This window comes from Adiantum capillus-veneris, chromosome 17, assembly GCF_014529385.1.
Source record: "Adiantum capillus-veneris isolate H3 chromosome 17, ASM1452938v2, whole genome shotgun sequence".
Lineage (NCBI taxonomy): Eukaryota > Viridiplantae > Streptophyta > Polypodiopsida > Polypodiales > Pteridaceae > Adiantum > Adiantum capillus-veneris.
In genome coordinates this window covers 81751231-81766742 of record NC_140947.1, presented here as the reverse complement: position 1 = coordinate 81766742, position 15512 = coordinate 81751231, and positions in this window count along the sequence as shown.

Below are 15512 nucleotides of genomic sequence, written 5' to 3'. Positions count from 1 at the left end.
AAGAACTTATACCGTACTTTGTTGCCAAAATGGAGTCCACATGAAATCAATTGATGGAAAAGTACATTCAAGACATTCAAATGCTTAAAAATTGTGTCACCTTTTTTCATGCAGAGCTTGAAAATATTCTTCATCAAGTACACTTTTTGACTTGCGCTATTGTTGTCATATGCAATGTATAGCTCGTTCCATAAGGCTAAATTAGTAGTAGCTTCACCCACATGATGAAATACACGGACTCTGTGAGGTGTATACGTTTATTGGACTTAGCTTTGGTGTCAAGCATCTTTCAGTACTCATATGTATAGTCATCACCTTCTTGGCACTCAATGATTGGCTCCAATTGGCCCTTTTGGATTAACACGTCCTCTCACATGTCAACTATGAGGTCCTATTCAAATTGAAGTTCGGCTCATCAAGGTTCAACTCTGATAGTTGAACCTTGATAACGAGTTGATCATAGTGCACCCAAAATGAGTTGCAAGATGTTGAGGATATAAAGCAAATATCATTAAACATGCAACCAATTCAAGGTGAAACGACAAGTTAAACATGTATGGTCTTCTATTCAAAAAAGAGAGAATAGATACATTGTATGTTTTTTATAATAGGTCCCAGATTTTCCCCTATTAATGGTGTTGTGCATCAAATTGCCTACGATCCCTTCCTACTTGGTGGCATGCTCCATGTTGGGTTTCCAAGCGCTCATTTATTTTGGTGTCAGCCCGTGGGAACAAGCCCTTATGGCATGCATGAAAGCTTTAGTTATTTTTAGCAGTTTTCATGGCAAAGCTCTTTTATATTGTAAGGTTTTACAAAGTAATTATAATCATACATAGCGTTGCTTTCCTTTGTTGTGTCGAGCCTCTCTCCCTCTCTGCTCTCGTTATCTCTCCTCTCTTGCCATGGATACACCAATGTTCCACCTGCCATAGGCTGTGCACCTAACACCTGGTATCGGAGCTTGGCAAGGCAAGGTAGAGTCTATAGGCAGTTGTTCCCAGGTAGACAAGGGCGGACTCGCTTATCAAAATAATGCGTAGAAAGTGCATCTCAAAACGCCATTTGATAGCAAGGTGTTCTCTATTTCAAGAGATTCAATACTTAGGTCATATTATCTCTCAAGATGGTATCTGTATGGATCCATTGAAGTTAGAGGTAATAAAGCATGGCCTAACCCAAGGAATCTACATGAGCTAAGAAGCTTTATTGGTATGTGCGCATACTATAGACGCTTCATAGCAAAATTCTCTCAAGTAGCAGGGCCACTACACGACTTGACTAAGAAGAACGTTAAGTATGTATGGACTAATAAGGAGAAAAATGCTTTTGATAAGCTCAAAGAAAAGCTTACCTCCCAACCAGTCCTCATGCTTCCGGATCTCTCAAAACCATTTGAGGTCCAATGTGATGCTTGTGGTGATTGCCTTGGAGTAGTTTTGCTTCAATAAGGGCATGCCATAGCATATGAGAGCTGAAGGCTCAATACGGATGAACGAGTATTGGGCATTTATGAGAAAGAGCTTTTAGCTATTCTACATGCCCTAGACACATGGAAGCAATACCTATTGGGGACTCCATTTATCCTACGAACCGACCACCGAAGTCTCAAGTATTTCATGATGGAAACCAAGTTTTCCGACAAACAAATAATGTGGGCAAATTTTCTTTCGCAATTTAATTTCCATGTTGCTCACATTGCTGGTAAGCACAATCAAGTGGCCGGTGCACTTTCACGACGACCAAAAGTTAATGCGGTGTCTATCGCTACTCACAATGATCTATCTTCTATGATAGATAAGTATGCTACTGACCTTGACTTTAGAGACATAATGTCATCCCTTGCTTTGGGGAAGAAAGGGGAACCATTCACCTTGCAAGATGGTTATCTTGTCCGCGGCAATAGGCTACGTGTTACACATTCCCTTCGTGAGAAAGTTATGTATGAATCCCATGCTCCTCCCTATGCGGGGCATAGGGGTATTCAACCTACTCTTCGAGGAGTAGAGACGTATTTCTATTGGCCTACCATGAAAGTGAACATACAAGAGTATGTTTCAAAATGCGTAGTATGCCAAAAGACCAAATATGATAGAGGGAAGCAACCTGGATTACTCCAGCCATTGCCTATCCCAAATTCACCATGGGAGAGTATACCCATGGATTTCATCTTTGGATTGCCCAAGTCTATCCACGAAAATACGAGAATATGGACAATAGTCGACAGGTTTAGCAAGCAAGCACACTTAATTCTTGTCAAAAAGACTATTAAGGCACACCATATGGCAACTCTCTTCATATCACAGATTTTCAAACACCATGGATTACCAACATCCATCGTGTCAGATAGAGATCCTAGAGTCACCATTAATTTTTGGAAAAGTCTCTTTGAAAATCTAGGAACAAGATTGAATTTCTCTTCGGTCTATCACCCACAAACGGATGGCCAAAGTGAGACAGCTAATCTTACGATACTCGATCAACGCTCACAATGGGAAAAATACTTACCTCTTGTAGAGTATGCCTCCAATAATACTGTACATACTTCTACGAGAAAAGCACCTTTTGAGATCATTGAGGGAAGACCTAAAAGTTCCTTGGTACTCAAAGTACATGGGAAGATCTTCACCGCCGATGAGTATAGCCGTGACCTACAAGAATCTTTTCAAAAGATTAAGGAGGCTATATCCTTCTCTCAACAAAGGCAAAAAGCTGCTACTGACAAGTATAGAAGGTCCTTAACATTCAAAGAAAATGATTGGGTCTTGCTTAAGTTTCCTAAGGCTCGATTAAGGCAAACCACGGGCAAAAATCCTACGGGCCATCAAAAGTATTATGCTAAGTTAGCAAAAAGATATTATGGCCCTTTCCAAATTTTGAAGCCCATTAATGAGACGGCTTATCAACTCAAGTTGCCCAACCATTGGCTCATACACAATGCTTTTCATGTGAGCCTACTTAAGCCCTACAAAGGAGAGCAACCAAGTGAACCAATTATTGAAGATCCTCCCGAAGTTGAAGACCAAGAGGAGGTGCTACAACCCAAAGCTATCCTTCGGCATGAAGACAAGGTACTACGACATGGTAAGATTATCCGACGATATCTTATTAAGTTCAAAAATAATCCTTTTGAAGATGCTAGATGGATGCAAGGAATACAACTTAAGGATAGTATGAACCTTGTCATAGCTTCCAATGCTACATTAGAATAAGCAAATGTACAAATTTCTTTTAAATGACCCATGTTTTTGTCTTATAACACTAGTTCTCCTTTTAATTGTGCACAAATTTAAATAGTATGCATGCTTAGAATCATGTTTGTGATGACGACGTCTCTCAAACACCAAGTAGAATTTGTCACACTACTTTGGGAGAATGAAATGGACTAAAGAGCAGGCATGCTTGCGGCAGCTATGTCTCCCAAGCACCAAATGGATTAGTCATCCATCTTGGAAAGATGTCGTAGGGTAAAAAGGGATCCTCTATCCGCTAAGTAAGATTGACTAATGACTAAGGCTTTATCTCTTCTACCTCATAGTTGAGGACGACTATGATTTCAAGAGAGAGGTAATGTCATAAAATCTAATATCTCACCAACCCAAATGATTTTCTCATATTAAACTGATCACTTAATGTGGGAGAATAAACGGGACCACAGGTTAAGATATAGATATGTGCTTATAGATCTATTTCAACACGAGGCCAATGGTAAAGGGACCCAAATGAGAAATGGTCTATCAAAGAGCAAGGCTAACCAATGGAGTATAAGACCTTAGGGTTAACTTCATTAAAGACCTCCAATAATGTGTGTAAAAGTCCTTTGACCTTAGGTAAGCTAGGGGTGAGCTCCTGGGGAGGTCACCTAATAAAAATGTAACTTATCACGTGAATTCAACTGAAAGGTATTTAAAGTTCTTGAAAATTACATAAATATATATACAGAAGGACATTATTTTTTCAGATTTGAAAAAAACTTTACAGATTTTAAAAGAAAAGGGTACATTATATTCCTAACAAAATTCACAAATAAGGGGTTTTACAAACATGTTTTGAACGCACGTGATATGGTAGTTTTACACATAGTGAACCCCCCGAGACTGAGGTTGAGGTGAGAACCTGACCCAGCTCGAGGTGCTTGTCCTGCTGGATGACTAAGGTGCTTGAGATTCTTTCTTATGCTTGCTTGAGAATCTTGTGGGAACACCCCCAAGCTAGAAGTGCTTTGTCATGCTTGATGAGTAAGGTGCTTGAGCACCTAAAGTCAAAAGGAGCCCTACATAAGAGGGGGCGAGCCCATATCGTAGGGGCTAGTGAGAGAACACACACTCAAGGTAACCCCAAGCCTTAAGAGGCAGCATGACACATGTCAAGCTCCTACCCATGCTACATTCATGAGGTGCTTGAATCCTATCGGCCATGCTTAAAAGGGGTCCAATGATAAATTACTTGAATTATCTAATTGTTTTTGCATTTATCAAGTCCTCTCTCTCAAAGGGGAAAGGGGGACACTTGTCCCAAGGCTACCCTTGTTGCTTGTAATGCCTCCTGCTTTTCATTGGCTAGGCCTGGAGGGGTCCACTGAGCTTCAAGCATGAGGTACAAGGGGGGGGTCGACCCAAGCAAGCTAGGGGGTTGCTTAGGGGGTATACTCTCCCACACTCACTCACACACACTCTCATTATGCAATGTGCAAAGTGCAAGAGCTCCCTCTCCTTCTCCAAGCAAGTAGAGGTCGAGAGCCTACACCAACACTCTTGGCTATGGAGTGCAAATCCAACCAAGAGCCATGCTTCAATGCTTAAGCTTGCCATCTTCTCCTTCTTCATTACTATGCTATTATGTATGCTAGCAAGAAGAGTTATGATAAGTGAGGAGCTAATTATTTCTCCTATGAAATGTTTCTTCTTCCTCTTCCCTACCCTCATTCCTTGCTAGATCTCTCCACCTTCGAAGGTGTTTGAGGTCTTGGGATGGTTAAAGCTTTCTTCAAAGTTTATGTTATGCTTGTGATGTATGAAGCTTTCCATGTTCATCGCATCACCTAGGTCATAAGGAACACAAATATTGTATTGTAACAAGTCTCTCTTAATGGGAGAAATCATAATACAAATGCCTTTTGGAGGGGGGACCGGCTCCACATAAATCGGTCCTCAACTTTTGTCACGTTCTCTAAATTCTTTCTCTTGCAAAAGTATTGTTCATGCCAAGTTAACTAATTGCTATGCCTATGTTGTTATGTTCACCCGCTATGCTCACAAAGTAATTTCTCAAAAGTACTCTCATTAATTTCCGCTACTCTCAAGTTAATAGGAAAATTTCATTACAACCTTTGCTACGAGCACATTGATAGAACTAAGTAAGGCTTAATAAGGAAAATATCAGTGCTCTTAAACAAAGTTTTCTCAGTGATTCTTTTAAGGACAAAATCTCCACTTTTAAGGGAATGCCATGACAAAGTTCTTAGTGGCCATTAGCCTACGAAATATGGGTAAGAGTCAATGGGCTATGAGCCTATGGGAATAGGGGCTAATGAGCTTCTATTCTAAGAGTTGCACATAGGTATAAGGGTCCTTAATATAAAGTCACAGTTGTCTATTTAAGGGTGGTTGATACGGGGTGCTTTATCTAGAGTGAGGGTCGTGATTAAAGGTCCTCAATGTTTCAACTTAGTTGGAATAAACTTATACACCTTGGTCAACCCATTGACAATAACCCAAGTCGACTCATGCCCTCTGATTGTAGTCGAAAGACCTACTATAAGTCCATAGAAATACTTTCCCACTTGCCATTGGGAATCTTTAGGGGATGCAAAACTCCACTTGCTTTGATTCTCTCAGCTTTTATTAACTTGACACTTTTGACAATACAAGACATAGTTTTGAATAAGTATGGGTAAACTTGTGTAGTAAAATTCTCATTGTACACGTGCATAAGTCTTCTTGGGTGTCCTACAATTGAATTGTCATACCATTCATAAAATATTTGGTGCTAAATGTATGCGTCTGCCGGTTCACATAGTCTGCCCTTATGAAGTAGCGTTAGAGGAGAATTGTTTGGAGGAACTAGAAACATTACCAGCTCGGATCCACACCTTGGAATATGGCTTATCATTCTACCAAGGGAATTTGCTACAACATTATAACGAGCTTTTTGATATTGTAAAGAAGCATCATATTCTACTCAATGGCATGTGACCCTTCATATTTGTTTGATTGGTAAGCCGTTTGATACTCTTGTGGTCAAACAAAATCCAAATTGAGCTCCCTAAAAATTATGTCTTCAGTTTTTCAAAATGTACTACGAGATGCATGTCACCTAACCACGACCTTAGACTCTAGAATCGCACCTTCTATCTCCACCCAACCACCCTTGTCTAGAGGATCATGCCTCTATATTAAGGATCTCTATACTTAAAGTCAACTCTTGGATATAAAAACTCTCTGGTCCATATTTCTATAGGCTAGCTAGCATAGGCTCCAAGCCACATGACCCTTGTCCTAATAGTACTCCCGCTTCAAAGAAAAGTTGTTGTGCTTGACAACATAAGTAAGAAATCCCTTCCTAAGAGCACAAATTCCAAATAAACCTACTTTATGCCTATCTTTTGCACATTACCAAGGCTAAACACCTTAAAATCATACGATTACAATCAAAGTGCAACAAGAATCCATAGAGAGACTATCCCTTTGACAAAAAGGGATCTCAAAGTAATCGAAGATGCTACCCTTGTAAAGGTGCTCCAATTGAGCAAAACTTATTGTTCCTACTTGTTAAGCAACTCCTTCCACAAACCAAGTGTAACATTTAATGGCCTAATAACTTGTGTGTAGCGGAAATGAGCATGAACATAGTGGGCATTTCATTAGAATAGATTCCTAATGAGGATTACAAGAGTGCTTGGGTGGAGAGAGCAACAAAAAACATAACGCCTAGTTAGATAGCATCGACAATACTTTCAAAAGAGAGAGAAATTAAGCTAATGACAACAGTTGAGGACCGGATTTGCATGGAGCCGGTCCCCCCTCCAAAAGGCTTTGTATTATGGTTTCTCCCATCAAGAGAGACATTGTACAATACAATTCTTTGTGTTCCTTCAAGACTAGCTAGTGCAATGAAGATGAGAGCTTCATGCACTAAGCAAAACACTTAGCAAACACAACTTGAATTATCCCCGTTCTCAGACCCAAGACCTCACACACCTTCGAAGATGGTGAGAGCTAGCAGGGTATGAGAGTAGATTGAGAGGAAGAAGGAGTATCTTACGAGAAAGATGTACATCTCCTCACATAATCACTCATATTAGCATAGCTTAGCTTAGTAATTAGCTTGGTAGAGGAGATGAGCATGCATTGAAGCTTGGCTCTTGGTTGGATTTGCATCCACATGCCAAGAGTGTGTGGATGTAGGCTTCTATCTCACAAGCTTGGAGTAGGTGATGAGCTCTCCATTAAAGCTTGGGAAGAGATAGTCTTCTCTTTCTTCACACATGAGATTGTGTGAGAGAGAGTGTGTGATAATGCCTTGCAAAAATCAGCCCCCTCTCTCTCTTGGGCGAGCCCTCTTGCTATTTGCTCTTGCTGAGCCCTCATTGGCTCTCCCCAAGTCAAGCCAATGACTATTAACACTAGGTTGGTAACCTAACAGGACATAAAAGTGTCCTTTCAGGGTTTTGAAAAAAACCTCCAAAACCATAGTAGATCCACTCATTTTGTAAAATCCTTTCATGGGGTTATAGTTCAAGGCCTACTACACATGGAAAAAATAAGAAACTTGTAAAATTTCTCATCTTTTGGTCACACCAAGCCTCCAAAGTTGATGGACCATTACATTTTCATCAAAACAGTCATTTCTTACGTTTTGTTGCATAAAAATAAGATTAGGGATTTTTATAGGACTTGAGATAAATTCCCTAGTTAACTTCAATGGGTTGGTGATCAGAACATATGATTGCTTCTCACTCACTATTTTTTGTTTTAGGTACAAAAAAGTTGAATTTTTACCATTCTGCAAACCTATCATCAAAGTTTCTATAGCCACGCTCAATACAAATAATATATGCATGTTTTATTAGTTCCCTATTGTCCTTTAAGTTCATAAGGAGCCATGGAGCATGTCAAAAGAATAATACATCTCTTACCAAGGGGAATCTTGGGGACAAAGATGAAGTGCTAAATACAGCAAACATGAAAAAACTGGGTTCAACATTATGAGTTGTAGAATCCCATAAAAACTATTCAATATCTAGCCAAATTTGATCCTTATGACTAGATATGGTTACTACCTACAAAATGCATGTAGTTGTCACAAGAAATTAACAATATTGAAAAAGCTATACTTGATATACTAGAATGTTTCGTTTTCTTCTATAATTGAAAAAATAAACCATCGTTGTCTATTATGAAAAATAGGGTATTAGGTGCCCCAAAACTCAAGGAATATTACCTTTATGTTACAATATGTGACATAGAAAATCAAAACTGCATTTGGATATCATGAAAGACACCAAAAAAATCATAGAAGAGCTAAAATTGGCTAAAAAACAGCATTTGACAATTTTTGTAATTTGGTCATAATGTACAACTTTAACATTTATTTCTCCCTAGAAGCATCAGGACATGTTGAGGACTACTAAAGATAGTTCTCTAGCATTATAGACCTCACAAACATGAATTCTAGAGTGGTATAGTTGCAAAAAGTTGAAAAAAGCCAAAAGCAGGACCCGTTTTTTCACACAGTTTAGGTTGTGAAATGTTGTGCAAGGACAAGGTTAAAGATGGAATTGATATTCCAAAAAAATGTCGAGTTTTTTTCAGCTCATGAGACAACTTTCTAGATAGATAGCACCTCAAAATCCATTTTGAAACTCTTGACATGATTCAAGGAAAATGGTCACTTAACAAGACATAAAAGTGTCCAATTACGAACCTAGTGTTAAGTAGCATAAGTGATAGCCTTCTGACATGTGTCCCCCTTTCCCCTTTTGTGAGAGCTTTAGGTAATTAAATAATTAAACTAAACTCTCATTGGACCCCTTTGCCTCCTGGCCAATAGGAATCAGGCAAGCCATTGGGCTCCTGAATGCTCATTGGACCCCTTGTGAGACTGCCCAATAGTCTTTTAGGAGACTTAATTCTCATTGGTTTCTTTTATTAAATGTTTTTAAATTAATTAAACTAGATTTACTCTAGCTTAATTCTCATTGGTCCACTTCAAGGGTCATCCAATAGAAACTGGGCACACCTTGTGGGCATCTGGCCTACGGAGCTGACATGTGTCCCTCATTCCCTTTGTGTAAAGGGAGCCTGTGTGTGTGTGTGTGTGTGGCTTTCTCTCTCATCCCCTAGAAGAAGGGCTCGCCCCCTCCCATGTAGGGATATGTGTTGACTTTGGAGAGCACACAAAGCATCCAATTCCCCCTAAGCTTTCACCCTTTGGACACAACCTTTGAATTTTGGAACCTTAGCATTTTGGAAGTCTTAATGGGCTGAACCTTAGGGTCTTTTTAGCCCATTGTTGCACATGGCTCTTTTGCAGATGCCCCCCCCCCCTTTGGATCCCTATTTTCCCTCCTTTGGATCCCTATTGTGGCCGGTCTGCTAGCTTAACCAATATTCGAGCCTTTTCTCCCCTGGCACTTCCCCACATTAAATGATCAGTTTCATTTGAGAAAATCATTTAGGAGAATTAGATATTGATTATTATGACATTACCTCTCTCTTGAAATCATAGTCGTCCTCGACTATGGTGTAGAGAAGATAAAGCATATTCATGAGTCCTTTTCTTAGCGGGTAGAGGATCCCTATGTTACCCTACGACATCATTCCACAATGGATGACTAGTCCATTTGGTGCTTGAGAGCCTGAGGCTGCCGCAATCATGTCTCCACATTAGTCCTATCAGTCTTCCATAGTAGAGTGACAAGCTCTACTTGGTGTTTGGGAGACGTCGTCTCTGCAAACTTGATTTAAGCATGCATACTACTTCATTTCTATGCACAATAAAGAAAAAGAGAGTCTTATAAGACAAAAACTTTGTTCATTTTTAACATTTTGTACATTTGCTTACTCTTGGGAAGCATTGTAAGCATTGACAAGGTTTAGGATATCCTTTAATTGTATGCCTTGCATCCATCTAGCATCTTCAAAAGGATAATTCTTAAACTTAATAAGATATCGTCGGATAGTCTTACCGCCTCTTAATACCTTGTCTTCATGTCGGAGAATGGACTCGGGCTGCAGCACTCCTCTTGGTCCTCGATCTCCGGTGGGTCTTCAATAGTTGGTTCTTGAGGTGGCTCTCTTTTGTAAGGCTTTAATAGGCTCACATGGAAAGCATTGTGTATGAGCCAATGATTGGGAAACTTGAGTTGATAGGCCATCTCGTTGATTGGCCTAAGAATCTGGAAGGGACCATAATACCTTTTTGCTAGTTTAGCATAGTACTTTTGGTGGCCCATAGGATTCTTGCCCGTCGTGTGCCTTAATCGAGCCTTGGGAAACTTTAACAAGACCCAATCATTTTCTTTAAAGGCTTGGGCTCTTCTGTGCTTGTCAGCAGCAGCCTTTTGCCTTTGCTGTGAGATAGAGATAGCATCCTTAATCTTTTGGAAAGATTCTTGTAGGTCTCGGCTATACTCATCTGCAGCAAAGATCTTCCCATGTACCTTAAGTAGCAAGGGACTTTTTGATCTTCCCTCAATTACCTCGAAAGGTGCTTTTCCCGTGGAATTATGTACAGTGTTATTGTAAGCATACTCCACTAAGGGTAAGTACTTCTCCCATTGGGATCTTTGATCTACTTCCGTTACATAGGCTTTTAGTAGTATGGTTAGGTTAGCTATTTCACTTTGGCCATCCGTTTGTGGATGATAGGCCGAAGAGAAGTTTAGCCTTGTCCCTAAATTCTCAAAGAGACCCTTCCAGAAATTACTGGTCATTCTAGGATCTCTATCCGACACTATGGACATTGGCAAGCCATGGTACTTGAAAATTTGTGAAATGAAGAGGGTTGCCATTTGATGGGCTTTGATAGTCTTTTTGACAGGTATAAAATGAGCTTGTTTACTGAACCTGTCTACTATCGTCCATATTCCCGTATTCCCATGGATAGACTTAGGCATCCAAAGATAAAATCCATGGATATGCTCTCCCATGGTGAATTAGGGATTGGCAAGGGTTGAAGCAATCCAAGTTGCTTCCCTCTATCAAAATTTGTCTTTTGGCATACCACACATTTAGAAGCATACTCTTGTATGTTCACTTTCATGGTAGGCCAATAGAAATATGTTTCAATTCCCTTTAAGGTAGACTGAATCCCTCTATGCCCTGCATAAGGTGGAGCATGAGATTCATACATTACTTTCTCACGTAGTCAGTTAGTAACGCATAGTCTATTGCCATAGAGAAGATAACCATCTTGTAAGGTAAATGGTTCTTCTTTCTTCCCTAATGCAAGGGCTGAAATCACATCTCTAAAATTGGGATCAATAGCGTACTCATCTATCATTGAAGATAGATCATTGTGAGTTGCTATGGAAACCGCATTCACTCTCGGTCGTCTTGAGAGTGCATCAGCTACTTGATTATGCTTGCCAGCAATGTGAGCAATATAAAAATGAAATTGTGAAAGGAAATTTTCCCACCTCATTTGTTTGTCAGAGAGCTTGGTCTGCGTCATGAAGTACTTAAGACTTTGGTGATCCGTTCGCAGAATGAAAGGAGTCCCCAATAAATAGTGCTTCCATGAGTCTAAGGCATGTAGAACTGCAAGGAGTTCCTTTTCATATATGCCTAAGGCTTGCTCAACAGGGTCTAGCCTTTGACTCTCATAGCCTATGTCATGCCCTTCTTGGAGTAAAACAGCTCCAAGGCAATCACCACAAGCATCACATTGGACCTCAAATGGTTTTGAGAGATCTGGTAGTGTAAGCACAGGTTGAGAGATAAGCTTTTCTTTAAGCTTTTCGAAAGCATTGTTCTCCTTAACAGACCATGTATACCTAACGCTTTTCTTTGTTAGGTCATGTAATGGTCCCGCAATTTGTGAGAACTTTTCTATGAAGCGTCTATAGTATGCACACATACCTATAAAGCTTCTTAGTTCATGAAGATTCCTTGGTTTAGGCCATCCTTTTAGTACCTCTAACTTAGATGGGTCCATTTGGATGCCATCTTGAGAGATAATATGACCTAAATATTGAATCTCTTGCAAGAAAAATTCACTTTTCTTTCGATTAACATAAAGTTTATTCTCTCTCAAAACTTGAAATATTACCTGGAGGTGTTGCTTGTGTTCCTCCAATGAATTAGATTAGATGATAATATCATCAAAGAACACTCCAGTGAAGGTTCGATGAGGCCTGAACAGCTTCTCCATCAAGCGGTTGAATGTGGCTGGTGCATTGGTCAAGCCAAAAGGCATGACAATGTATTGGTACAGACCAAATGTGGTGCGAAATGCGGTCTTTACAATGTCTTGATCAACTATCCTTATTTGATGATAGCCACTTTTTAGGTCAATCCTACTGAAGTAGGTCGATCCTTGTAGCTTATCAAATAGGTCTTCTACCCGTGGAACGGGAAACCTATTCTTGATAGTGATCCTATTTAGTGCTCTATAGTCGACACACATACGATATGTGCCATCTTTCTTTTGCACTAATAGCACAGGTGAGCAAAATGGAGATGAGCTTGGCCTAACCATACCCTTCTCAACTAACTCATGCCCTTGCCGCATAATCTTCTCTCGTTGAGCTTGAGAAACTCTATAAGGAGGTTTGTTAGACTGTGAACTTCCTGGAAGAAGTTCGATTGCATGGTCATCATTACCTCTTTTAGGAGGTAGCTCACAAGGGATGTCGTCAATAAAAACATCTTGAAACCCCTTGAGAAAATTGGATAACTCTAATTCCTTTTGGTTGCTTTTATTTTCTTTTGCTAAAGCATTAGGTTCATTTTGAGAGTCTTTAACAAAAATCATGTACACGGAAATAGAGCTCTTTATTGACTTGTTGAAAGCTGGTGTATGTACAATGGGGATAGTGTTACCCATTTCCTTAGCATCTATATACATGTCTTTTTCCCTGAACTTAAAGGAGATTCTCCTTTCAGGAAATTTAACATCGGCAGCTAGGCGGTCAAACCATGGTGCCCCTAGGATTACATCCTCATGCTTGAGAGGAGAGATAAAGAAGTCCTCTTTGTCCACATAGCCTTGGACATGAAGCCTCAATTTCCCAATTAAGGGAGTGATTGAAGCTTCTTGCCCCTTGAAGACACTGTCTGCGGGTAGGACATCTCCCATCTCGTAGGATTGTATGCTTAGCTTGGTGGCTAACTCCATAGATATAAAATTGTGAGTAGAACCAGGGTCAAAGAGAATAAAAGCATCATGTTCTCTTACCTTTCCCCAAGCATGGCATAGAAGAGATCCTTTGTGGTGAGTTTGGTGAGTCTCCTCCTCTTGGATTTCAACCAAGGAAGCTCTAGGAGGATCTTGGCAGTTGTTCTTTTGGGGACAAGCACGGTACGCATGCCCTTGTTCACCGCACTTGAAACACCGGTTATCCTTACGATAACGCTCAAGCTCTTCAGGAGAGAGTTTATTCTTACCTTTGTAAACTCCCTTCTCTTTAGCTTTGTTGGAGTTGCCCTTATGAGACTTTTGGACATTGTCCTTCCCCTTAGGCTCATTGGAACCCTTGTTTTCCGAGGGCTTATTATTTCTTTTAGCCCCCGTTTGGAAATTGATTCAAGAGGCCACCATAGTGTGGTGTATTACCGCCGATATGGTACGTGGCCTTTGGGAGTTGACATACTTCGCCATTTCTTCGGTTAAGTCCGCACAAAATTGTTGCTTTTGCTCTCCAAAATCCAACTTTTTGAAGACAGTGGCTTTGAGTTGTAGGTCCCAAAACTTGTCTACATATTTATGGATGGATTCATTGGGAGAGAGCTTTAAGCTTCGCCATTCGGTGAGTACCATGTCTTTGGCATCGGTGGCCAAAAACTGCTTCATAATGGAAGCTCTTAAAGCTTTCCATGTTCGTGGAGCTTCACCGTTGGCTCGTAGGCTAGACCACCATTGTCCGGCGGACTTTTGAAAGTGCATAGCTACATGGCGTAGCTTAGAGGACTCCGTGAAGCCCTCATCTCCAAACGCCGCATCGAATTGCTGGATAAAGGCCAAGACTTTGTCCGTAGCACCAAAGGTACCATCATAGGTAAGGAAAGAGATGTTCTTCCCTCCCTCTTTGAATTTCTTCAGCTTGGACGACCTCTTCCATGCGGCATAGGATTTCCTATGGCCTCTTCTTTTTGATGGTTCAAAGGTTGCACCATCACTTTCTTCAGAAGGTGAAGAATTTGAAGAAGGTGGAGAAGAGGGTGACCTCTTTCTCGCCTTTTTCTTGTCTTGATCTTTGTCATCTGCACCATCACTTTCATAAGAGGAAGAGGATGAAGAAGATGGAGAAGAGGGTGTCCTCTTTCTCACCTTTTTCTTCTCTTGCTTTTTATCATCCCTCTTTGAATTGTGGTGAGGAGAAGAATACGATGGTCTTCTCCGCTTTGGTTGTGATGGAGAGCGTTTAGCCCGCCGTCTTCGTGGAGCCATCTCCGCCGAGGTGGCGGGAGACTCACTTCTTTCTCGTTCCTTCGGTGGAGGCTCTTGAGTTCTCCTTTGGGAAGGAGATGCATCATCAAGAAGTAAATTCTTGAGACCTTCATATGGATTCTCTTCTTCTTCCCGAATCGGAGAGAGACCTCTTTTGGGAGTCTCACAAGGAGGCTTCCTAGGTGTTCTCTCATCATGGTGATGAGCTTGGAGAATCCCATGAGCACGGAGCTGCCGTTGCACTTCACTTTGGAGAGATGGATTGCCCATGGCTTGTTGAAGCCTAGAAACAAGATAGTTAACAAGCATTGAAGCATCATTAGTAGCTTGCTCATGAGTAAAATCAAAGTTATCAACATTAATTTCACTCTCTTTACTATTGTCAGCCATTCTAACGACTTTTAGGTGTAAACTTTTTAGGTGTACTTTGGCACTTCAAGCCCTAGTTGCTACTCCTCTTTACCCCTTTAGAAAAAGCACTCAAGCTACTGTACCCACGGCTCGAATACCATTAATTGCAAGGAATAGAAGAGAGGGTCTTTCGACACCAAAACAACACCGGCTCCTGTCAAGCTTCTAATAGCTCAATAGTGGTTAAGCCGTAGGCAAGCCCCATAGTCTTCCATTGTTAAGACCATAGCTCTCGACGGTGATGCCCCGTTAACTGCACAAAGGCATTCGCACTGCAAGGCTGAAAAATCCCTATTCTACTTACTCACAGGCAATTAATAATACCAACCATTTGTAGCTAGCTTGAGGACCTCCCTTCTTGAGCAAGAAAAGAGAAACCTTGAGCTCTGATACCAATGTAACATTTAATGGCCTAATAACTTGTGTGTAGCAGAAATGAGCATGAACATAGTGGGCATTTCATTAGAATAGATTCCTAATGAGGATTA